Source organism: Pongo abelii, chromosome 4 (assembly GCF_028885655.2).
Source record: "Pongo abelii isolate AG06213 chromosome 4, NHGRI_mPonAbe1-v2.0_pri, whole genome shotgun sequence".
NCBI lineage: Eukaryota > Metazoa > Chordata > Mammalia > Primates > Hominidae > Pongo > Pongo abelii.
In genome coordinates, this window is record NC_071989.2 from 105,219,778 (window position 1) to 105,247,285 (window position 27,508).

A 27,508-nucleotide genomic window follows, 5' to 3' on the forward strand; every position below is an offset into this window, starting at 1 on the left:
TTATACTACACATGCTTCCAAAAAGGTTGAAAGCAAATTATAAAATTTGGAGAAATACAAAATCTCACTTAAATATATAGTGACTAGGATTTTTATGGCAAGTAAAAAACAATCTAATTAAAATTTTTGAACAGTTTTCACAGATAGACTCCACATATATTAATAGCTATTTATTTATGGTTAATATTTTCTTTCACAACATTAAGCACAAATTGAGGTACTACTTTTAGAGTTAAAGATCCATTAATATTTCTAATCTTAATAATAACATATATTACGCATTTATAATGTTCCTATTATTTTATAATAAAATTTAGTGTATTTCCCTACTAGTTTGGCACTATGATTTTTTAATCTTTGATTTTTTAAAACAATAAGCAAAGCATTTTTTTACAAATTCTTATTATAGCTTATAATTTCAAGTAACCAAAGATTTAAAAAATATGGATTAAATATGAAGTTTTTAAAAAATTAGGCACAGAAATGACAAAACATGTCCAGTTTAATTAACATTTTGACTCTAAAATTAAATAGCCAGATTACTTCTTCTAAAATCTTTTTATTAAGCATTTGAATGTTTTTAGAGTACCTGGGTTCAAATGCTTTTCTTGAGTCTTCTTAACTCTATGGTCTAAATTCTTTGACTTAAATTCTATGAATTAAATTCTCTGAACATCACTTTCTTCCATAAAATGATGGTAATAATAGCTATTTCTAAGTGCTATGAGGATTAAATAAAGTGGAACTTTCACAGTGGTTGATGAATCCTTGCTCTTTCATCAGAGTTAATGCAGCTAGAGATTAAGGAACAAACTGGTAGTTAATGGAGGAACCATAAATTGTTGGTCCCTGCTTTTTGCTTATCATGCCATAGAAACAATAGGATTCTAGATTTGGGCTTCTGAGCACCCGATAAGGGCCTCAATACAGTGCTCCTCATAACTTTCAACTATTTGCATTTCTGTGCTTAAGAGTTTTTCTTTAAAAGGGGAAGGCCACTCTCTGTATAAAGCTAGGGAAAAGTACGGGGGATTGAACACCGTCTGGGAGCAGCCTTTGGCCATTGATGATGGAGTTAGCATACCTCAGCCACCTTGTCCTTTGGGAGGGTGTGTGTCCTAAGTGCTAGTTGTTCTCAGTATTATTTGGCTTGATGATGTAAACCTTACTGGCTGGCTTCCTTTCCTTGTCTCACTTCCCTGCTGTATAGCAGTGATTCCTGCACTTCTTAAATGAATTATTTGCACACAAATCCTTGCCTCTGGGTATGCTTCTGGGGAATTCCAAACTAAGAGAAAATTAATATAAATTCAACAGTCACTTCTGTCATTCAGCTAAGATTAATATGAATTATGCTATTGATACATGCTGTAAGAAAGTTGGGGATAATAACTTTTATACATGCTGTAAGAAAGTTAGGCATAAAATTCAATCAGGACACAGATGAGGGAAGAATTAATTATTAAGTTTGTCTAGGGCTCAAATTGGCCTGTTGGGAGGTGGGGATATTTGAACTGGCTTTGGAGGATGAGAAAGAGTTCACATGCATCAGAAATGGAAAAAGGTATTCAATTCAGTTGAAATTGCATGAGCAAAGAATAGGAAGTGAACAGGCATAAAATATTCTGAGAATGATGAGTAGCTTAGTGTGGCCAAAGAAAAAGGCAGGATGGGTTCAGGGAGAAATGGCTGCTCATTGGCTGGGGCCACATTGAAAAAGGCTGTCTATGCTGAACTCATGCTGTTTCATTCTTTGGCAGTGGGCAAGCATGAAAGCTTTTTAAAGATAATAGTGACTTGATTACGAATGTCCTTTTAAAAGAGCAGGGAATGAATTTAGCTAGGACATGACATGTGCCAGAAAACCATTTAAAAGCCTATTGCTATAGTCTAGAAACATAATGAAGGCTTTAGCTAGTATAATGGCAATTTGAATGGAAAAGAATTTACTGATGCTTCAGCTAAAAAATTGAGAAGATTGGAGACAAATAGTGGGGGAAGAGTCTAGGACTCTAAAGTTCTAAGACCCTAGCATTTCTAGGTTAAACAAATATTTGAATTGTAATGCTTTTATTACCATGTTAGGAAATTCAGGAGAAAGTGAATATGTAATTACAAACTGATAATGAATGTAATTTTGGACATAACATTTACACGTAGAGTGAATTTAAGGTGGTAGAGCAGGCAGGAAAATTCAATATCAACAACGGATCGGAATAAAGAAGGCCCCTGTCCTGGGACCTGTGCTTATGGGGGCTGCCTTTGAGTTGTCCTCCAGCTGTGTGTCCTCCAAGGGGCAAGAGGTTGTGTCCATCTAGGGCCTACACTCTGGCCCTTGTGTATTTGGGACCCCATAATTCTCTGCTGAGATGACTCCAAGCACATTTTCAGGGTCTGTGTAGGCCTTTATCTAAGTTCTTTCCTCCCAACGGTGGGCCATGTTAGCCTGTTACACATACCTGTGCCCTAAGAGGAGACAATGGATAGCCATCTGCTGTAGGAATTAAAGGGCTGAACTTGGACATGCAGGCTGAAGCGCCCATGCAGGACACTTTGGTGTATGTTGGAGTTGATGCTGGGAGGAGGAAGAGGGTAGGCCATAGGATGAAGGTTAGGAACAAGCTCTTCCTGTAGTATCAAGTTCCTCTAGTTCCTGTAGTATCTACAGAGCTTTGAGAAATCCAAAAACTCTAAATTCAAACTTGGCCTGTCTGATTATTATGAATCATCTATTTCAAATTAGAAAGACAGCATGTATTTTATTTAGTAGTTTGTTAGCTTGATTTAATTACATTTAAATATTTAGACAAATGGTAAATAGATTTCTTTGTACTCTTAGTTCAGATCCCACAAATATTAGGAGCAGACCTAGTGAAATAAACAGATTTGTGTGATGATGTATAAACCTAGGTGAGATAGCAGTTGAGACGGAAAGGAAGAGAAACTGAAAGATATTTCTTAAAGTGCACTTGGAGTTAAAGATGAAATTGAGCTTCAAAAGTATCTTTTGTTCATGGCCAGCAACAAAAAACAATTATAGAGTTTAAAAACAATATATTAAATTTGGTTGACATTTCTGTCTTTAAGTCCCTTATTGGATGTTTTCTATTTCAGTTTTCTTTGAATTAATCAATATGAAACTGTTTTGAGCATTATGGTTAATGTGATAAAGATACTCTATTACTCACTTTGGGCTTATTTCTCTGGATAACATTTAAAAGCCTCTATTATAGAACTGATGGAAAAAAATGTTTTATTGAGCTAGATTTATAAATTTTATCTAACAATATAGTTTAAAAATCTTACCTTTTTATCATTAGAGGATAATACAGAAAAACTGGAAAATGAGACATTTTCATATCTGGCTAAGTGGAGATACTACTTTCCTCCTCAGCAAAAGTTATGTATGTCACCTCTGGTGCACATTTAACTTATAGAAGAAAAAGCCCAGCAACGTTATAGAAGTGTCTTTACAAAGAATGAAATTTCTTTCTTCAAAGACTGAAAGTCTTTTATCAGCATTAGGATCTAAATTGCTCGGAATTTTTTTTGTGTGTTTTATGGAATTCATTTTCATCATATTGTATATCTAGTTTTTATAGATTTACACATTTATACATGTGAGTTAATTTTCTTGGATTTGACTTCATAAAAAGTAACACTGGAACCTCAAAATAATCTCTCATTCTGAGTAAATTAAAGCAGGCTGCTCTGCTGACTTTGTGTCCAGCTGGCTAACGGCTTAAACAGGAAAGGGACTCAAGGAGATTCAGTGGTAGGTATAAGATAAACATGCTCTTGTTTATGTTTTGCTGATACTCTGGTTGTTTAGAAGTTGGGAAATTTTTTTCCTTGCTTTGGGCTGTGCTTTTAAAAAACCAAACAATCACCCAGTATGCCTTGTGGCTTTGATCTTTGTTTTCATATTTTGTTATACAAGGCTCAAAGTCTTACAGCTTGTTGTGTTTCATACTTTGTCAGATCATCCTTTCTCTGCACATATTACTCACAGATGGCTGAAAGTAAAAAAAAAAAGGAAAGGTAGAGTGTCTTAAAAATTGACATCTCCCACAAATCCCAGGAGATTGTTGTATAAATATTGGCATACTTTTGCAGGTGCTAAAAGAGGATTCTGTGGCCTTTCACCTGGCATAATTAACTTCCTTTGCTTTCCCACTGTTTACTGTATCTTTTCCTAACCTTTGTTTCTCACAAGAGTGCCCTTGGGACCAAATTGAGTAAGATGTACAGACACCTGCATGCTACAAGGCAAACACCAAACTTCATTCAAGCCCCGGGACAAAGATCCTACAAGACTTCGCTGCAGATTCCCCAAACGCCCTTCATGCTGGGGTGATAAATCATATGAGGATATGTAATCAGTCTCCTGAGGAATACTGCAGTGATTTGCTAATTTTGACACTCACAGAAACATTAGTACCTTGGGTGACTTAAAAGCGCAAGAATATATTTTTAAATTTGGTTATGAAACACAATGTATATATGTTTCTTTTTAAATTTTCATTTAATTTTATTTCATTTTTAGAAACAGCATGTTGCTCTGTTGCTCTGGCTGGAGTGCAGTGGTGTGATCATAGCTCAGTGCAGACTTAAACTCCTGGGCTCAAGTGATCCTCCTGCCTCAGCCTCTCAAGTAGCTGGGATTACAGGTGTGCACCACCATAGCTGGCTAGTTTTTCTTTTTTCCTGTTTTGTAGAGATGAGGTTTCACTATGTTGCCCAGGCTGTTCTCAAACTCTTGGCCTCAAGCGATCCTCCTGCCTCAGCCTCCTAAAGCATTGAGATTATAGGTGTGAGCCACTGCACCCAGCCTTTGTATGTGTTCCTGTGTGTCTTCCTGGCTCATATTTTAGTAGTCTATGGGAGGTAGTGGCTCCTCAATGGAAAGTGGGCTGAACTGAATTATTAATATTACAAATTTTTTGAAGTTTTATATTGGGAAGACAAATAATATTTACATTTAAAGTATGCAGATCCAACAATACTGGTTATTTCTTGAGCACATGCATGTTCAGTACGACAACACAATATATCTAGATTTGACATATTTAATTTTCAGTTTAATTTTAATTCAATATCTTCTCACTGTAAAATATTATAAATTGTCTTCCAGTGTATATTCTTGGGGCCAATGACAAGAATAAAGTTTGTGAACACACACTTCGAGTTAAAGGTGTATTCAAAAATACTTTTCTATTCTGAATGAGATCATGTAAATGTATGAATTTCTGACTAACAATTTCCTTCTATATCCTCTATTGAGATAACCTAATGGGAAGCCTGCTGGAAAAGGAGTCTGGGAATGTTGATTGCAATGTCATACCCAAAGTATCTTAGAGTAGAGTAAGAGAGGGCAAGACTCTTTTATCTTCTCTTCAAAAAGGGGAGCTACAGATTCCTAATGGTCACATTTTCCATTTCTGGATAAGTTATGCAGTCTATCTCAAAAGAGAAGGAATCATGAATAGAAGAAGATATGTCTTTGCTCTAAATATCTCGGTGTCTGTACTACAATTCTTTTGTTCAAGCTTGCCAGAATCTCTATACAGCATCTTTATTTACCACAAGTACCATTAAATCTGTGGGTTCATATGGCCCAAGTAGCAGAGCAGCTTACAGAGGCAGCCCAGCCTTACTGCAGAGCCTTCCTTTTCCCTAAGCCCCACTGAAATAGAGCCGTCTTATGTGTTGCTTAATATATGGATTGGAATAGCACATTCCAATATATTATATGTTATTTCTAAAATCCCAATGAAAAGTTTAGATCCCAATGACTCTTTTGTTAGTGCAAGGTGCAACAATTGGTCTGTTTCTTTTGAAATATTTTTCAGACATGCCCTAGACCACTGGGCCCTCAGAAATTTCACAGTAACAAGACTGAATTTTCATGGGTTTCTTTGCTATCTTATGGCATTCACGTGTCTTACAACAATACGAGTCACTTTTTTGTCTGGTTCAACCAGCATGATGTCATCAATGAAATGGACCAGATATTCTGTGGGATGCCAAGATGATTATGATCTCTGCAAACTAAACTGGGTTAGAGAGCAGAAGAGTTGACATAACCCACTGAGGTGACAGTGCAGGTGTAGTTTTGTCCATTCTGGGTGAGAATGAACTCTGTCTAATTATGCTTTCAAATTGGTATAGAGAAAAAAGCATTCGTCCAATCAATAGCTCTGTATAAGGTGCCAGGGGTTGCCTTGGTTTGCTCCGATAAGATACTCCAAGAGGAGAAACAGCGGCAACTGTAGTCATTACCTGGTTAAGTTTTACTCTCCAAGGTCACCTACCATCTGCATAGGCCAAATGGGTAAGTTAAATGAGGATGTAGTAAATAAAACCCACTAAATTGCATTTTCAAGGCTTTGGTAGTGGCATTCATGTGTTTAGCTTCCTTGGAGATAGAGCACTGTGTTTGGTTTTCTACCCAAATGGGGAGAGGATGTTCCAGGAGCTTCCACTTGGCTCTTTCTACCATAACATATCTCATTCTAGTATCTGCGAATGTAGTGATTTAAGCCCATTGATGAGCATATTTATTTCAATTATATATCCTAATAGATTCATTAGGAAATAACTAATGAATCTATCTGAGGAGACATATAAGCAAAGCTCCATCTATTACAATTATCATAAGTTCCTGTGTTGGTGAATACAATGGCATTTGGGGTGTTTCAGGTTATCCCTCAGAAACAGAATAGAGCTCCCACTCAAAATTTGTTGTTTTATATTGAGACTGATGGCACCACACACACATCAAGAGGGTGTGGAAAGGTTTATTACTCACATAATGAAGCTTTCTGGGGAAAACAATGTAGCCCTCTCAACCTGGGCTGAAAATGGCTTGAGAGAACAAGAAAAAGAGACTGGCTCCCTCCCCCAGCACCGTTAGCGTTTATTTGTGGGGAGAAAACTTAAAATCTACTCTCTTAGCAATTTTCTAGTATATAACATATCTTTATTAACTATAGCCACCATGTTGTACAATGGATCTCTTGAACTTGTTCCTCCTATCTAACTGAAATTTACATCTTTTGACCAACATCTCCCCATCCCGCAACACCAGCAGCCCCTGGCAACCACCATTCTACTCTCTGCTTCTATGAGTTAAACATTTTTAGGTTCCACGTGTAAGTGAGATTGTGTAGTATTTTTCTTTCTGTACTTGGCTTATTTCACTTAGCATAATGTCCTCCATGTTGTCACAAATGGCAGAATTTCCTTATTATTTAAAGCTGAATAGTATTCCATTGTGTGTGATATATATATATATTTCGCATTTCTTTTTTTGTTGTTTTAATTAATTTTTTATTATGCTTTAAGTTCTAGGGTACATGTGCACAATGTGCAGGTTTGTTACATAGGTATATATGTGCCATGTTGGTTTGCCACACCCATCAACTCATCATTTATATTAGGTATTTCTCCTAATGCTATCCCTCCCCCAGCCCCCCACCCCCCGACAGGCCCTGGTGTGTGATGTTCCCGCCCTGTGTCCATGTGTTCTCGCTATTCACCTCCCACCTGTGAGTGAGAGCATGCGGTGTTTGGTTTTATGTCCTTGTGATAGTTTGCTTAGAATGGTGGTTTCCAGCTTCATCCATGTTCCTGCAGAGGACATGGACATTTGGGTTGGTTGATTGATGGACATTTGGGTTGATTCCAAATCTTTGCTATTGTGAATAGTGCCACAATAAACATACGTGTGCATGTGTCTTTATAGTAGCATGATTTATAATCCTTTGGGTATATACCCAGTAATGGGATTGCTGGGTCAAATGGTATTTTTAGATCTAGATCCTTGAGGAGTCGCCACACTGTCTTCCACAATGGCTGATACATCTCACATTTTCTTTACCCATTCTCTTGATGGACACTTAGATTGCTTCCATATCTTGGCTATTGTTAATATTGCTGCTATGCACATGGGAGTGCAGATCTATCTTCAACATACTAATTTCATTTCCTACAGCTATATTCCTAGCAGTGGGATTGCTGAATCATAGGGTAGTTCTATTTTTATTTTTTTGAGGAACCTCCATACTCTTTTCCATAATGGCTGTACTAGCTTGGAGTTTTTGTGGTGGTCAGAGGGTGGGGTCAGAGTGAGGGCTCCTGCATGTAGTTTGAACTTTCTGCTGGTACCAAAGAAGGGAATGAACGCCTTGTATCAGTTTGTATAGTTGCAAGGAAGAAGAGGAAAATAGAGTGATGAGGCTTAAGAGCTGTCAGCAAACATTAACAAGTGAAGTCAGATTATTATATTGGGTCTTTGGGAATTAGAATCAGTCAACTTCGAAAGATCTAAGTATTTTTTATCCCCTAGTGCACACTTCTTTTGGAAGAACGTTTGAAAAAGAATTCAGCACATTTTTTTTGACTATGTTGCAAGGTCCATTCTCAAGAGAACCATGTCTTCTCTTTGGCCAAGAAACTCTGGATCTGGCTTAGGTCTGAGAACTGGGTAAGTCAGTTTTCTCACCTTTATTTAGCTTTCTACCCATCCATTCTTAAGCTATTTTGTGTTATGTACATTGAAAAATTATATAAATAATATTTTAGCAGGGAATCTATTTTATTTCTAAGGACATCATGGCCAGTTAGCCATAGCAAAGATCTTTGCAGACTAGGTCACTCTAATTACTACTTTTTCCTGCTGTTCATTGTAGTGATTTTACTCACTTTTTCTCTGGTGGGTCAGTGCTGCTAAGTAGCCCTTTCACCCTGGAGTCTCATCATCACAGCTTTTGTCAGTAGCCAGTCTCAACAGTGATGTCTCCCACTATCATCCCCAGCCTGCGGAGGGCAACCTCCACCACAGAACTTTTTAAGGATGCTGCTGCTCAGTTTTCTGATGTATTTCTTGACATCACAGTGAAGGAAAGCCTTCTAAGATTTAAGGAATGGGGATGGATGTGTAGTCTGAATGTGATAAATCCATTTCTTAAGTTTGTGGATTCTTCCAATGATGCTAGAGAGTTCTAGCTTCTTGACTTAATTAACTGTAGGTCATGATAATTTTTTAGTTAACTAACCAAAAAAATGATTAGAGCCACTTCTCAGATGCTTGAACTAAAAAATGAAGTTCAGAATTTCCAGAAAGTGTACTCATATCAATAAATTCAATACAATCCATTAAAAATCAACATATTAAATTACAATTTTAAAACAATACAATCCATACACTTTAAGTATATGGATCAAGGACTTTTGAAATTTATACAATAATTTTTCTTGTGTTCACTTATAGTTAATCTCCCTAACTCCCTACCTCCAGGCAACTACTGATCTAACTTTCATCATGATAGGTTAGTTTTGCCTGTTCTAGAATTTTATTTAAATGAAATCATACAGTATGATTATTATTATTTGCTAAGTAAAAGAAACATTTTACTTAGCATAATGTTGTCTTTTTCAATAGTTCATTCCTTTTTATTATTGAATAGTGTTCCATTGCACAGATATGCCACAGCTTGTATATCCATTCACTAGTTGATAGACATTTGGGTTTTTCTCAGCTTTTGTATATTCTGAATAATGCTGCTGTGAACATTCATTTTCAGTTTTCATGGACATATGTTTCCATTTCTCTGGACCAAATACTAGAATAGAATTGCTGGGTTATATGGTCAGTACATATCTGAATGTTTAAGAAACTCAAACTTAATCTAATATTGTCTTCTATTCTCCTTGGTCTAAGACATTTAGAATTCATTTTCAAATATATTCCTCTGGTTTCTGCAAAAATATATTAGCAAAATCTTGCAATTTTGGGGAAATATATGTGACCCCTTGGGTCACACCTTCCCTGAAGTTTGCTGGGATCTGTCTGTAACTATAGGTGTGGAAGTACTAAGAGGTGTTGGGGCGAAGAATTGATAACTTCCTAAGGTGAGTTGAATGAATATTACCTTAGGCCAAGGAGAACAGCAAAAATGGAGTGAAAACTAAGGGCAGAAAGGATAGACTGCAGAATGCACCCCACCACCTCTACTCTCAAAGATGACCTGGTCTCCTACTTCTATGAGGAATGATCTCATATAAAAAATATCCTCCTCAGTTTTCATCTTAATTTCTTTGTGGAATCTAAGCACCCTTGATGCCTTTTCTCCTAAACTTTTCTCCATTTTTGCCTTTCATGGATTAATCTGTCCTGCCCCTTTGACTAGCTTTTCTTGTCATTTTACCCTTAGACACTGAATTTATCCCAGAGTTTCACACTGGAACTTCTCTACTTTGTATGCATCTACACCCAGACTTAATAAGCATTTAAACATGAAATGGTTTGTAAAAATATAATTCTTCCTGTTTCAGCTTTTTACTGAGGCTCCAGATTTCAAGAGCAAAACAAAAGCTGCCAAATAGAAGTGCTAGACAACCTATTCTGGGTATGCTAAAAAATTATAAAGTTTTTTTTTTTTTCTCTCCCACTTTTAGTGATTACCTTTTCCCAGCCTTCAAGAGAGTGGAGTTTGAGGTGTTGGAGAAGAATTTCCTTGGAGACAGTAGAGGGAGTGCTCCCAAATTTCCCACCCCATTGTGGTGCTAGAGGTTCAAACTTCCTCCTTTTTTTTTTTTTGCCTCAGACAAAATGGGGTGGTTTGCCGTATGACTAATATAATGGAGTGTTAAGAATACAGAGTTTTCTTAAAATGATGTAGTATTCAAAGTATAAAGGTATTATAAATGCAGAAGGTTGCTATGTCTGGTAGCGAGTGAAATGTTTTTGTTGTGTCATAGATGCCCTTTTTGTTTATAGGTCACTACAAAAGCTAAAATAGCTTGCCCTTTTTTTAAAAAAAAATGTAAGAGCACAACCTTTTCCTTGGTGGTGTGTGAAATGATTGGTAAAGTTCATTAGATTGGCATACAAGTTGACAGACACACTGTGCCATTTTCAGTAAGTCATTTACAAATGTTTTGCTCTGTGGTTTTTATTTAGTATACAGAATAATATGCAAGTGAAATGAGTGGTTTTTCTGTTTTCCTCTTTACCGCTTCTTTTGGAGAAGATCTGTAGCTTCATTTCACCACTGTAAGTGGGGCTATTAACGTTTACTACTTTGAAATAATTTCTAAAACAATTAAGGTTTTTAAAAAAACATATAGCTGTGTAGACACAGAGCATTAGACATCTATGGCAAGCCTTGACTTCTCATTCTCTCTTTGAATCTACGAAAATCTTTTGAGCTGCCAAATATAAAGAGGGACACATAGGTTTTTTTTTCATTTTTGTGATAAATCTTGGAATTGATTTTAATTTTTTGTAGTACACAATATTTTAGATTGATGTGGAATCACATCCGCTTAAAATCATACAGTGATTTGTGGAAGGTAACATTTGTTGTTTAAGGATTACATTCCATGATCAGAGAAACTTTGGAGTGAAAGATTTGTCCTGAACATTATTCAGTTAAAAAAATTGATTGTCAACATTTCATAAACTATTCTAAGTTTTCCTCTTTTCTTAAAGATGACCCACCAACGTTGAGTCAGCTTTACTATGTGTTGAGTTGGTAGAAACTGCCCCTATTAGTCAAAGCTTGTTTTCTCTGAGTTGCCATAGTCTTCACATGGATTCACCCCTCTGCCTTTTTGCTGTCAGCCTGGAACCCATAGGCATTTGAGATTTTGGCCCCTGGAGTGCCTAGTTCTGAACAAGACATAGTACTAGTAGACATTTTCAAGTTCTGTTTTTTAGAGCCATTATTTTCCCTTACATTTGTTTCCTCCTACTGAAAAATTCTTTCAAACTTTAATTGAAAATTTAGTGTAATTTTTCTTATATTGTAATTTGCTTGTGGTTTTAAAATGTTCAGTTCTGAAAAATAATATATGAAATTCAAGTGATGATTAATTTTACTGTTTAAGTACTTTAAGTATAAAGAATGAGAAAGACATTTGTGTTTTTTAATTAGTGCAAAATGAATGCAAATAAAAATGGCAAGAATTGTAGAGTGTACATATACATGATACATACTATTTGCAATGATGCCTGTACCAGGGTTGCTACTTAGAATTCTAGACATTTGAGAGATAAATAATTGGAAAGAACCTGATTCTTATCCAAAATATTTGTATATATAATTTAAACATTATGAATGTATATTGAATTTGTAATGTTATAACTGGATTGAAATATAGTATATGTATAGTATTTATTTCAAGTATTTAAATCTAAAATCAATAGACTGATTTTTGTAATCTTCCTGAAAATGTGGATGGTCTCTATTTGTACTCAGGCCTAAGTAAATTTGCCCCTGATTAAAAAAAAATCATTTTGTTCTTTTAATATTTATGGTCTTTATTCTGTTCCTTTCTGAAAGCAAAGATAATTTGTTTAAGCTTGTATCTATGCCAACAACTATGCTATATCATAAAATTATTTTTAAGCGTGTGTAATTTCTTTCAGAGGAAATTATATCTCTGTAAATCATACAAATTACTTCATTGAATATCGTTGTCAAACATAGGGCATTAAATCATGTTTGATTTCTTTCTCTCAGAGTTTAATACAAGGACATGTTTTTTAGTCAGGGTGAATGGAGAAGAGAGGGTAAAATAACATGAAGGCCCTGCAAACCCTTACTTGCAAACCCAAAGGGGAAAACCCATTGAATCAACTATTATGTGGTCAGATCTTCTCTTATGGATAATTCCTACTCCTCTCTTACTCCCTTCTAGAATAAAGGCAACATGACAGGAAAGTGTAGCCAATATATAACAAAGTGCTCAAATACCCAATGCTGCTCTTTTGAAAAGACTGCAAAGTGAGCAACTAACTGTATGATGTGCTAAATGTTGCCGAATGAAAAACTAGGGAAATGTAATTTTTGTTTTTGGCACTCTCTTTTTCTTTGTCTTTCTTTATTCTAGTCCCAGTTCTGTCTGACTCTTAGGTATTTTTCTCCTTGCTTTTACAGGCATACATCTTGGGCTCTTGATCAGCTTCACACTGACTATTCACTGACTATGAAATGACTTTTGGTGCCATGATTGACTATCACAGAAAGTCATTGGGAGGTATAGATTCAAAGAAACCTCAGTGAATTCCTTGACTACTTATACCAGAATGTCAGTGTTGTAAGGAAAATCATAATAACCCAGTACAAACACTAGAAACATTGAAAGTATTTGATCCCTCATGCCACAATTCTTCATTTGCACTCCAAGCATATATTACCCCACTAGTTTAATTTTATTTAAATTAATACATGTGCTTCCCTATTTTGGAATATTTTGTCCCAAGTTTTCTTGGGACAGGAACTATGTCTTCAGAGGCAACATAGTATAGCAGTTAGGAGCTAGTAATTAAGAGCATATTCTAGAGACAGACTGCTTAGATCTGAATCCTTGTCTACCATTAACTAGCTGAGTGATTTTGGGCAAGTGACTTCACCACTCTGTGTTTCAATCTCAAAGAGTGGTTGTGAAAACTAGATAGATAAATATGTGCAAGATGTTCATGTGGGCTCCTGGCTGATAGTAAACGTGTGTGCCTCTTTGCAATTCTACCACTGATCTTTGTGGCCTCTGCACCTAGTGCGGTACCTAACACTGAGTAGGTTACAAAAAAAGTTATTGAAATAAATTGAGGAAATGAACGCAGATCTGTGTAAAAAGCAAGAATTTTACCATTAAGAGACTCTAAAAGTTAGACCATTTAATTTTCCTCCTTTCCTTTCCTGGCTCTCCTTCTTGCTCTTGCTTTATAGAGAGACAGTTTTGCAAATCCCAGGTTCTGGTGCTTCATAAACTTTCATTGTATAGCCTCTTCCCAGAAAATGTTATCTTTCTGTAATATTAACTCTCATCCTCTAAACATGTAACGCTGAAGTTGGAGCCAATTGTATTGGGCTGAATTATCTGTCCTTCACATCAGTTTCAAAAGCTAAAATAAAGGTGGGGGAAGAGTAGTAGCTGATTTCTAATTCTAAAAATTCTGTGATTTTAAAATATCTTTTCATATCCAGACCCTTCCCAACAGCCAGTTAAGACTTTTATACTTTATATTTAAACTGAATTTATCATTTTCTCACTCAAATGACCAAACATCTTTGGTGTTTCCTTCTGTTGTTCTCTTATCATCCTCACTTGGAAACTTGTAATGGCCTAGTAACTGATTTACTTGCCACATGTTTCTCTCTTCTGCAGTTTGTCTTCCATATCAGACATTGCCAGAGATGCACAGCCAGAGTTAGTGTAAAACACATATCTGATTATGTTGAGTTTCTTTCTTTCTTTTTTTTTCTTTTCCTTTTTTTTTTTTTTTTTTTTTTTTGAGATAGAGGGTTACTTTATTGCCCAGGCTGGAGTGTGGTGGTATGATTATAGCTCACTGCAGCCTCAACCTCCTGGGCTCAAGAGATCTTCCCATCTCAGTCTCCAGAGTAGCTAAGACCACAGGCGCATACCACCATGCCAGGCTAATTTCATTTATTATTTTGTAGAGACAGAGTCTTGCTATGTTGCCTGGGCTGGTCTTGAACTCCTGGCCCTAAGGGATCTCCCTGACGTCAGTGTCCTAAAGTGCTGTGATTACAGGTGTGAGAACCATCAGTGTGTTGAGTTTTTTAAATCACTTGCCATTGCTGGGAAATACAAACTTTTCAACTTGAAATCTCAACCGCCTTCATCTCATTCTGTCCTAATATATTGTACTATTATTCATTCATTTACTTATTAAATCAGAAAATATATACTAAGTACCTAGAAGAATGTATCATGAATTATGGTAGGCATATAAATGAATGAGAGACATAATTTATTAGACATAAGTTCTAATCCTTGAAGAACATACAATCCAGTGACACAGCCTATAATCCAATAGGTAGAATATTGTGATGGGTGCTGTGCAAGAAGAAGGAAGGAAGAAGGAAGCTGAGTGTGCAGCAAAGACACCTGCAGGGACACATAGAACCAGGCATTTGCTGAAGGACACCTGGATTGCACAACCAGCGGCTAACTTGCATGAAGAAAACATTCTAGGTAAGTTCCATAAAGGATTCAGAAAGGGGTGCCAAGAAATGTTAAGTACCTAGACAGGGGCATAGATCTGCTTGGGGACTGAGTTTTGCCTGCCAAGGTATAAAAAGAGTGGACATCTAGGTGGACTAAAATCAGAGCTTTGAAGGGCAGATGGAATAGAATGAGTATGAGGTTCTTTGAAGACAGAGATTGAAGTGGTATCATGATGTCTGGGCTGGCATGGAAGGAAGTGAAACCGCAGAAACTGGCATGATGAGCTGGAGAGAAGGATGTGGTCAAGGGATCTGGAATGTCCTTATCTTACTCTGTACTTGTCCCTGGGTCTCTCCATTTCTCATGCTGTAGCCAGATATTTCCCAAATATAATGTCTGTCATCTCCACAGTTTTGGTCAAAATGCTTCCTTTTCCTGGAATATTCTTTCCTCCTGGAATCTCTGTTAAAGCCAAGTCATATCCCTGCTAAAAAATGTCTACCTATTCTAAGAAACTTCTGGCTTTAGAGTTATGTACTTTATACCTTTCCTCATAAGATATATGTCTTATATTTTATTTTTATTCAACTCTGTCTTTGGTAGGTTTATTTATTCAAGTAGTTGCTTTCCCCTTTAGATCATAGGTTCCTGATGGGTAGAAACTTGGCTTATTTGTCTTTATTGGTGCCATAGTCTTTAGCAGTGCTTGGTACAAGTGATATTCACTGAGTAGCTACTGTATGCCAGACCCTATACTGCACAGTGTGTAAAGAAAATAATTAATTAATAATTAATATGGGGTTGTCTATTTATATTTTTAAGCCTCCCAAATCATTTTTTCCCTGACAGAGCAGACTGTGGATATCTCTTAAGTAGTCTTGCCTCTGCACTGATGAAATTCCCACACTGCCTTACCTCTAATGAAAAAAGCCTCATATATAGATAAATAGTCCCAGTACAAGTAATATCTATTCAGTTCCTTCTCACAGGTTAACAATTAATTTAAATTCAACCATAGATTGAATTTGGACTTTCTTTCGCCTAGAAAATAGTTACCTCACCCAGCAAGTGCTTTAGCTGTTATTTATGCTAAAGTAGAAGAAATGACAATGTATATTGTGTGAAAATTATTTATGAGCTATGAATACAAATTGACTTTATTTTTAGACATAAAGAAAAACACTCTGGAGTAAAAATGATGAAATAGAATTTTTATACTGTTATAATTTATAAGACTGTTGATTTGATGACTAAAAAGATAAGATATAAAATAATTTTATTTAAAATAATTTTAATTTTCATACTGAGCCTAACACTCCAGACTATAAATTATCATGTTAATTGTAGCATCTCCTACTTTCATTTGCACATTATTTACATGCAAACCAGTTAACTATGGGATAACAAGGCATACCTTGAATGAAGTTCAATTTTAAGGAAGGTATTTTGCAGAAGAGAATTTTTTTCTTTTATTTGCACACACTTTTGTAAGAAGTGAAGCTACTGAAACATTTTAATCTATTTTTCAATAAATAAGAGTTCTCCATTACCATTTTATCTCAGGATAAAGTAATTTCAAATTATGGTAAATTATTTTTATGGTTAATATTAAGTTTTATGGAAGAGTGGTTTATAAGGAGATTTAAAATTTTCACTATTGCTATTCTAATACTTTAGTTATTCAGCATGTGGGGTGTTTTATTAACTGATCTTTTTGGTTTCTTGACTTTTTAACCCCAAATATTAGAACTGTTTTTGACCTTTGTCTCAACTAGTTATTTTCAGAAAGAGATGTTATCAATTGTAAATCTACCATCAGCGCTAACCAACCAATAGTGGGGTCAGTCTACTCTGAGTAAGACTTCATAGACAGATGAGTTGAAAGCTATCATTGATGTTAGCCAAACAGAAAAAAAAATCAGTAATTTCATTCCTCAAATACATAAACCTTAAAATATTAGTATCTTATGAAAAATAGTGTTTAAAAATTGAAAAGCTAAAATATACTTATTTAAAAAAAATTCCTAATACAATTTGCTGCTCTTGTCACAAAAAAGTATAAAACTGTATGAGGTGATAGATACATTAATGTGCTTCATATTTTACTATCTGTTTTACTATCTACATGTCTCCTATAAAACCATGTTGTAAACATCAAATATACACAACAAAATTTACCTGACATTTTAAAATCAAACATAATTCTTAAAATCAACAAAACAGAAATTACTTAATATTGGAGAGGTCTTTATGTTGCTTAATACGTGCTGAAAAAAAAGCTGACAGGCCACTAATTAAATAAAACATGGTTATCTTAATCAGAACAATCCTATAAAATAATTTTAGTAGACTTGTCTTTCAGAAAGTTACCACCTTTGCCTTATCCTGTTATGACTCTTTAACACAAGCAACCTCCGTCAAAAGTGGCTCATAAAAGGCTTCAGAAAAGCAACTTTAGAGGGTAGAACCATTCTTTCAGTATCTAGATTGAACTTCTTGGTTGAACAGCAATGAATGCCTTGGGACAGCATTTCGTTAGCATGTCCTGAAACTTGTAATCTAATACAAAAGTCAAACATGGCACTACTGGGTCATGTACCCATTGTTAATTGAGGTTTATATTGGTGAAGGATGTTCCTATATATCAAAGAAAAGTTTGTTTAATGATATGATTTTCCAGATTGTCAGACTGTCATAGTAAGAATCTAATGAATTTAGAAATTTGGCTCTTTTGAACTCCAAGATCCCATCCATTATATCTATTCTATTATTTGTTTCTGATCAATTGCTTCAACTCTGTAAGATTAGAGTTCTCTTCCCCTCCCTGTTCCCTTATAAATAAATAAATTTTGAAAGGGACATAATTCATTTCTACCTAATCTTGCTAAAAATGAAATATGAGGATTTTATATATGTATGAAGTTGTATCTATTTAACATGTAGGATTGGTTTTTATTTTTTAAAGAAATATTTTGAAAGGACACTGAGGTACATAAATGAAACACACAAGCTTCAGGAATGGAAGGTCAAGGCAGTTCCTGGATGTTTAGCAAAGGAAGTCTATGGACTTTCCTTTAGCCCTTCCATTTACACAACTGTGCCTCTCCACTGTGCTCCTCAGTTTCTGTGTCCTGCAGTTCAGGTTCTCTAGGGAAAGTGTGATTGCCTTGCTTGGATCAGTAATCTACCACTACTGTCCAATTAGCTCTGATAGAGAGAACAAGCTAGAAAAATGGCTGAAGGAAGAGGAGGGGCTGTTCTCAAAGAAGGATATGAGCTGGAGGCAATAAAAGGTGCCTACTATCAGTCACTTGAGCAATTTTAACACTTTTTCCCTTATTCCTCATGTTTGGTTGATGTATGAGCTTGAAATAGAACTTTTAACTACGTTACTAGTAGTCATTAGCTATCACTACTATTTATTTCAAAAAATACTATTTACATTTATTGTGTAGAAGGAAAATATACAAATTATTCAAAACAATGCATATATCAATACTTATATTGGCTCTTAGAAAATATAAACCCTTTAGTTTTTATTTTTTATAAAGGCAATTAAAATAACATTCTTAAATTTCAGATTAAATGTATTATATTATTAGTACTGATTTTATTTTTATTTCACATATAACTATTTTTTGGCATCTAAGATAAGAGAATTGAGGCTGAATTGATGTTAACTTGTAAGCCTGAAGATGTAACCTGGTATTTAAGTTATAATTTACCTACTTCTGAAACTTATCTTTTACTCTTCTGCCTCAAACCGAATTAAGCACTGCCTTACTTAAGTTCTAGCATTGTAGAATGAGGCAGTGTCTACTTCAGTTCTAGGCAGAGGGGTAAAAGTGAGTGTAGAACTCAAGTAAGGCCTTGGCCAATGCATTTACCATCTGTGGGTCTCAGTCTTTTCATCAGAATCATGAGAGTTAATATCTGCCCTTCCTCGCTCACAAGACTATTTTGACAATAATAAGAGATCCTGTATGAGAAGGCAGTTTGTGAACCATGAAATGCTATGTGATTTGTATGTCTGTGTCCCTAAATTATAAACTCTTTGGGAGTAAGCACTATATTTTGTGCTTCCTTGTAATCCAATAATTATTATAGCCTGATCTATGGCAGGTGTTTAATCATTTTTGGTATTGATGATGAACGATGAAAATAAAAATATGGAGGTTCTCCTAAGATTTTCTCCTGCTGATAGTCATTTATTCATTCAATCACTTATTCATTCTATGGTGCCTCCAAGGCACCAGACCTTATGCTAAGCATTGCAGATATACTAACATTTAAGCCTCATTTAGTGCTCTCAAGGGGTTTACAGTCAAGGAAGGGAGATAGACTTATGAGCAGAAAACTATAAAGCAGTATGGGAGAATAAGGACGGAGATAGTTATGGTGCTTTTAAAAGGGATACCTGACCCAGCTTTGGTTATGCTGTTCATGTGAATTGTAAATTTCTCAAAGATAATAAAATAGTTTGCAATTAAAAATTTGAATGGAAGTTAACTCTAATTAAGGCCAACATTAAATATGTAACTTTTGGCTTCTTGAATATTTTAAGAACATGAATTTGGTACATAGCAGATTTATGACTTGACAATAAGAATTTCTTATGGCATTTTAAATTTGAATTTATAACATTTATTCCCAGTTGGCATTACATATTTATTTGCATGTGGTTTTGCTTAATGTTGGTTTCTCCAACTGTGCTACAAGCTCCACGAGGTCAAGGACCAAGTTAATCGTGTCTTCCATGGTATGTCCCTGTCCTGCCACTTTAGGCATTTTAAATATTTGCTGAATATTGTTTGAATAAATAATTTGTGGAGAATTGGAAGAGATTTGTGGGATAAATATTTTTATATGGATGCGGTTGAACCTGCATATGCTTTTCTATTTTAACAATATTGTCATTGGGACTGTAGAATTTGACTCATAAACATCACTTTGCTTTTCTTGGAATTCTAATTCATATTTACAGTTTCAAATGTCACCTCTCTTTTAAGTTCTACATCAACATATTTGCCTAATCCTTGGATGTCCTGCCACTTGAACTTGAAATGTCTAAAATCTAATTTGTCATTTTTTTAAACTGACTCTAATAATAATGTCACGTGTTTCCTATGTTCTAGGTCAGAAAATTGTACACAACTTAAATTTTTCTTTTTGCTTCCTATGTCTGTTCATAACTATATCTAATTAGCCATAAAGTTGTGTTTTTCTGTTCCTTTTTATATTTTTTGCATATTCATTTCTTTTTCATCCCCGTCCTGGAAGCCCTGACTACCTGACAACCACTACATCCTGGTTCCCTTGGCTTTCCTTTCTCTCCTTTCCAGAGTTTCAGACATTATTTTATTTTATTTTATTTTCCAAATTAAACTCTGAAGTACCACAGTCAATCTGATTTCTTGTTCCTCCTCTTACCTTTTAGTAAACAATTACAGGCTTTACTCAATGAACTTTTAAATTCAACTCATTACAAAAGCAAATTAAAAAAACACAGTTGGGACTGAACCATCTTTCTAGCATCATCTTTCAAAGCTTCTTGAAATTTTTTTAAACTTGATTTTTCCTGAAATTATTTTCCTGTGCTCAAATATTTCATTGCACTTTGCTGCCTGCAGAATGAAATTAGGATTTAGCCTGATATTCAAATCTGCCTGCTGGTTCAATCATTAAAAATAGACCATAGTACATAGTAGATATTCAGTGAATATTTTTAAATTTTGTTTGGCATGTGGAAGCTAATGTATGTCAGCTTGGGATATTGTTATAGCACACATTTCCATTTTCAGTTGGTTAGGAAAGAGATTTCTAATTCGTGTGTTCAAGAATTCTTTATGTATAGACTGAGAGGTATTTGTCCCCTTAGCCCTGGGGCAGCCTCCCGTGGTTGGAGTTGTGGAGTCAATTATCTTATCTGTTTATCTCTCTGTGCTATTCAAATAACATCATTTTGTGTGTGTGCCATGCTGTGACAGAGATTGAGAAGCACTGGGTAACAAATGCTCTGATGGGCTAAATTATAAATGATTTAACTGTTAATTGATACTTCCTACTGATTTGATTATTGAGATAAAACAGAATAGAATTGGTTTAATAATGGTTGTCACCTTGCTAGCAAACATGCCAATTCTGGTCCTTTTCCACTGCCCTCCACTGCATAATTTTGGCTGCTTGTCCTCTTGGGAACTGTTGCTGTCACTAGATTAGCATTTTCTCATTTTCCCTGCAAAACATTTTGCATGACTTGATGATCAGTGAGAGGATCTTGTGAAAAATATATTTGTGGTTTTTATAAGTGAAATAGTATCAGAAACTATTTTATATTTTTTTATAAAACTATCTTATATTATTTGTGAATTTTAGCAGTTGCATCTGTACACTCCTGAAATTATTTTGAGACCAGTTAAAAGAGGAAAGTACACCTAGTGCATGTCAAAATAATCTGTTGGTCTATTTATACAGTATCATTTTTCAATATCTTCTGATTTAAATCCATTACTCTATAAATTACTATTTCAACCCCAACACTATTTCGAACAGAGATTGACAAAAAGAATTGTCAGAATTTATACTTCTGGTAAAGCCCTGGAAACTACTAGTGTTCACTAATTTAAACAGACTGTGATATAAAAGCGAAAAGTTTCTTTGATTTTCAATGTTCTTTGACCTGATTGCTGCAGTCTTAAAATGCATAGGTTGAAATGTATTCATCTTAGAAATGTGCATACACATTTGTTACAAAAAAAAACCTGAGAAGTATTTTAATCTTGTTCCTAGTTATATATATATCTTCACATGTATCAGGCAAGAATATAGTTTCTGTACAGTTTGAAGAAGAGTCCACAAATATTCTTTAGTAACATTTCCAATTTCAGCCAAATAAATTTCAGTATAAAACAAAAAATCACCTTAAAATAAAACAGAGTTTGGCAAAACCATGTTTTTTAAAGGTCAAAGTTGTGAAGCTCTGACATATACAAACCCTTTGGAAAATTTCCTGTCTTCTTTGTTCACATATGTATTTCTTATTCTTTGTCTATTTTAAAAACTGTGGTGAGTGGTCTTTGTAAAGACCATAATCCAAATGGATGCACATTAGTTATAGGAGCACAACACTCTGCATAAATTCTTCATGAAAATGAGCTGTAGGTATTATGCAAACCATTTATAGAATAGAATTCTGTTCTTCATTAAAATGTGGTTAATAAGCCAGATGGGTCCCTGTTAGGGGGGATGAGTATTTGCATCTGAAGCTCTCCAAGTCCCAGGATTTAGTCCTGAGTGAGTCTACACCTTACAAAGGTGCGCATTTACTGAAGAGACCTTGGTTTTATAAAATAGACTCCTTCTTCTTCCTTAGAAAATACTTAATGTCATAAAATTTCTGTATCATTCACAGAAGTGTATTTGCTTTATATATTTTTGTTTAAATTAGTCTATCAAAGGACAGTATTTAAAATTTATCCAGTCATTGCATGAAGGTTGATCAATTTATCCATCTCTAAGATACAGGGCTCACACCATTCTGACATCGTTTTCAGCTAGTAATTTCTGAAGCACTTCAGGTAATTGCTGCCCCCAGATTGCCCACAATCAAGTCATGGGGGTGAAATTACATTTGATGAAATGATGGCAACAAAATTCAGCTACAAAAAACCTTTTGGGAAAGAGTATTTTGGGACACTGCCATTTTCAGTTTGACAAGAGGTAACAAAATATTTAACTTCTAGCCACTTGGGTAAATAGAATATGCTGAATCCGTTACAATATCTTCAATGATTTAAAATCTTCATTATGTGCATTTGTTCTTTTGATAATACTGTTGAAACGTTCTCTTCTGTTAGCTCATGTTTTAAATAACTCCAAACCATTTTGAATTTTGAGTTCATGCAAGTGGTGTGTGTACGTGTGTGTGGGGGGTGGGGGGTGGAGGGGGGTGGTGAGGGTGGAGAGACAGAGAGAGATCCCAGCTCCTAGTCGGGGGTTGGGGTTGGGAACTGAAACAACAGAATTTTATTTTTTCATAGTTCTAGAGGCTAGAAAGTCCAAGATCAACATTTTGCCAGGGCGTAGTTTCTGGTGAGGGCCCTTTACCTGGCTTGCAGATGACTGCCTTCTCGCTGTGTCTCATGGTGGAGAACAAGTGAGTGAGTTCTGGAGTCTTTTATTATAAAGACACTGATCCTATTGGATCAGGATCCCACCCTCATAACCTTATTTAGCCTTAATTATTTTCTCACTCCAAATAGTCATATTGGGGATTAGGAGTTTAACAGATCAATTTTCAGGGGACACAATTCAGTCTATAGCACCACCCTTGCATTTTGCTTCCCATTAAACTTCTTTCGGCTTAGAAATATCATTTATTCATATTCATTCATTCATTATTTTATTGATGTGCTTATTAAACAAATATTTAAATCTCTCATGTGCTAGGTAGGATGCTTATTAGAATTATATACAAAGCAGAAAGAATGAGCTTCAGACAAGATTCTAGAGATATTTCTTGTGAAAAATATGCACGAGTTTTAGTGTATGGAATTTGTGGTTTCTCTTGGCCATTCATGTCTTTGATCCCTACCTAGCTTTGAGGTGTGTTTTATTTTGGTGAGGTGTTACAGATATATGATGAACTATTAAGAGTTAAATATCAAAGGCATTAGGAGAAAGGAGAGCAGTCAGTGTGGATTACAATAATTGGAGAAAATTTTATGGAAGAAGCAAGAGTTGACTGACTTAACATGAGCTAATAACATTAAAATTATATAAAAATATTTACAATGAAAAATTGCCATGTGGGGCATTTTCTCACTTGTGGCACTGGTAAGATTTCAGATGAGAGGGTAAATACTTGTGATCAACTAAAGGGCTATAAAAATTATTTGTCCTAATTAAATAAAATTTAATGACCATATGTGATGATATAAATGATGAAACCATTTTATATCATAAGCTACTTACAGTGATTCATTATACAGGCTTCATAATACTAGTTACATGAGATTGGATTTACTCTTTGTGGACTGTGGTAGTCTATGTTAGGGAGGACATATAGTTGTTAGTTCTGCAGATTGCTGGTAAGGACTAGGATAAAATGTTTTCAAACTTTGTGGATCACAACTACATTTACACACATGCATACAAAAATGCACATTCACATATGCCATGGAAGTATATAAAATAAAGAAACAGAAGTTTCACAAACATCCTATATGGAATGTGCTCTGATATTTTCTGCTCCATTCAATTTTTGTTTCGAATAGGTAGTTATGATCCCTTAATTGATCTTATGACTCATTAATATATTGTGATCTTCAGCTTGAAAAAGGCTAATCTAAGAGTTAGGGGAGGAATCAAGGGAAGAAGGCATGTTAGTACTAAATTCAGTCATTTGCAGTGAACATTTATCATGCTCGACAGCCATTCCCATTTAGAATTGTGCCCTGATTTTAGTTTACAGATTGCCCCTCTTCCACTGTGAGTATTCATGGTGAGCAGTTATTTCCAGTTGCCAGCCTCTTACTCTGGTAGCCAAGCAGCAATTACATGATCTAAGTTTGGCCTATAGGATGCTGTCTCTTTAGGGACTTTAAGTCTTGAGAGAGTGATTGAGGAAATGGTCAGAGACTATTGATATCACTAGCAATGTCAGCATCATAGTGGCCAGACTCTCCCAGTATCCTCTGTTTTCCTGGTTCTTGTGGCTCGCTGTGTTCTGGTCAGCCATGTCTGGGCTTCCATTCTCATTTTATTGATCTTTGAGTGGCCCACTTACAACAATGCATGTAATAACATCTTTTTTTGTTTTAGTTTAATAATATGTATTTTGCTTAATTTAACTAGAATTAAGTTCTGTTGCTGGCAAGTAAAGAAACTGAATTGATTCAACAGTTAAAAAAAAATCTATTGTTTAAGTTGGTATAATCTAACTTCTAGCCTGTCCTATTGCACATGTTATGCCAGGGAAGACTGAGTAAAGGAGAGGTTGAAAACAAAATAATTTGATATAAAAGTACCACTTAACAGATGGCACCAATATATAGCACCATTTCAGAATGCATGAAGTTTTAGCACTAGTCTGAGTATCTAGCAAAATGGCTAGATAACCAGTTGAAATTAAAGGATTAAGGGCCAAGAGATACTTTTTTCACTATATAAACATTTCTTCCTTCCATAAATTGTTGTTTTAGTTAACTCAACTGTTTTTATTTTGTCTTGTTGAGTACAGTTGGGCCAGGTTTTTATATGTAGGTAAATTTTGTACTTGGCAGAAATGCACAGAAACTGTCAGTTTGATTATAACTAACAATAAAATGAGTTGATGATTTTGAGTAAATGGTATCCAAGAATTTTAGAAAGCTGTCTGGGCATGGTGGCTCACACCTGTAATCAAATCACTTTGAGAGGCCATAGCAGGAGGATTACTTGAACCCAGGAGTTCAAGACCAGCCTGGGGAACATAGCAAGATGCCATCTCTAAAAAAGAAAAAAAAAAAAAAGCCAGAGTACTTACTCCTACTACCATTGTTATTGCTGCTATAATTCTTGTGAATATATTTTAATCTCTGGTTTCATATGGTGGGGATATTTTCAATGAACTATTTTAAAAACTGCTGGATATGAAATTCTTGGCTGAAATTTTTTTTCTCTACTTATATTGAATATAGGCCCCCAATCTCTTCTGGGTTGTAGAGTTTTTGCTGAGAGGTCTGCTATTAGCCTGATTCCCTTTGTAGGTGGCCTGGCCTTTCTTTCTAGCTGCCTTTAACATTCTTTCTTTCATTTCAATCTTAGAAAATCTGATGATTATGTGTCTTGAAGATGATCTTGTGTAGAAATCTTGGCAGAAGATTCTCTGTATTTCCTGAATTTGACTCTTGGCCTCTCTAGAAGGTTGGGGAAGTTTTCATGGATGATATCCTGAAATACATTTTCCAAGTTGTTTGCTTTGCTTTCTTCCCCTCCCTTTGGCAGTGATTCGTAGATTTGTCCTTTTTACATAGTCCTGTACTTTTTGGATGTTTTGTTCATTCCTTTTTATTTTTTTTCTTTATTTTTATCTGACTATCATTTTAAAGTGCCAGTCTTCAAGTTCTGAGATTCTTTCATCAACTTTGTTTATTCTTCTGTTAATAATTGTGATTGCATTGTGAAATTCTTATATTGTGTTTTTCAGCTCTATTAGACCTATTAGGTTCTTTTTTATGCTGGCTATTTCATCTGTCAGCTCCTGTATCGTTTTATTGTGATTTTTAGTTTCCTTGGATTGGATTTTGCTGTTCTCTTGAATCTTGATGATCTTTGTTTCTATCCATATTGTGAATTCTCTTTCTGTGATTTCAGCCAGCTCAGCCTGGTTAAGAACTCTTGTTGGAAAACTGGTGCAGTTGTTTGGAGGACATAGGCTACTCTCGCCACTTGAGTTACTAGAGTGGTTCTTTCATTGGTTCTTTCTCATCTTGCATGTGGGTGTTAATTTAACTTCAGTGTAGATTGAGTACAGTCAGTAGACTTCTTTTCTAGATGTTTTCACAGGGCCAAGGCTTTGTGCAGGGTCTTTATTTGAAGCTGACTTGTCTCTCATTTCAGAGGGGGATAGGCTAGCAGGTGCCTTTGGTGATGAAGCTTTGGGGTGTGATCCAGTAGGTGGCTTTTAGGCTTATTGGTCAGTTAGTAGACTTCCTCGGTTGTTTGGCTCCCCTATGTTTCCTCATAGTTGCAGTCATATTCCCTCTTAATGCTCTGAAAGTGTGAGTTCCTCTCCCCCTTAAATGCTGGCTGTAGATCATGACTTGACACTCCTAGGTTGCCCACTGAAGCTCCGGGATGATTTCATAGTTTATGTCCTTCCCTGTCTGGGAGACAACAGAGGAAGAGACCTTAGTAGTGGTTATGGCCAAGGATATTTTGCTTGTCTCCCGAGGGCTTCAGCCCAGAGAGATGCAGGTCAGCAGTCGCTCAGTGCAGTAAGCCCAGGATGGAGGGCCTGTGCTGTGGGCCCAAGCCAGGGGTTCCCTGTCTGGTGAGAAACAGGGGGAATGGGTGAAACCTGTGGGAGATGGACTGGCCTCCTCTCCTTGGATCGACTGCAGCTTGTTGGAAGTGTGAATAAAGTACTTAGAGTCTTTGCTCCTTCATTAGTCTGAGGGTAGCAGGGGCAGTCCCACTGCAGAGGCAGTGCCAGAGAGACTTTCATTTGCCCCTGAAGGCTCTGTCCAGGGAGTTTCTGAGTTGGTACTGGCTCAATATCCCCAGCAAGGGGTGGCCAGAGACCAAGGCCTGGAGGACCTTCTTGGTGAAGAGATTTGGGAACGGGCAACCACGTAACAGTCTGGCCATTCTTCCATAGGTCTGCTGTGGAAGCCCTCTGGAAAAGGGTTGGGGGTCTATTCCAGTCCCTAGTCACCTTGGATTTTCTAGTACCTGGAGGTATCAACAGTAAAGTCTGTGAAACAGCAAAGATGGCAACCTGCCCCTCCCTCTGGGAGTTCTATCCCAGAAAGGTACAGAT

General features: G+C 35.8%; 1 long non-coding RNA gene across 2 annotated transcripts in view; it reads left to right on the forward strand.

The window, feature by feature from the left end:
- LOC129059473 (uncharacterized) overlaps positions 1-27,508 on the forward strand; it is a 243,646-nt gene that overhangs the window by 194,887 nt on the left and 21,251 nt on the right. For both annotated transcript variants that reach the window (XR_010139998.1, XR_010139997.1), the window contains exon 3: positions 14,855-15,012. This is a non-coding gene — a long non-coding RNA (uncharacterized LOC129059473). The remainder of the gene's footprint in view (positions 1-14,854; positions 15,013-27,508) is intronic.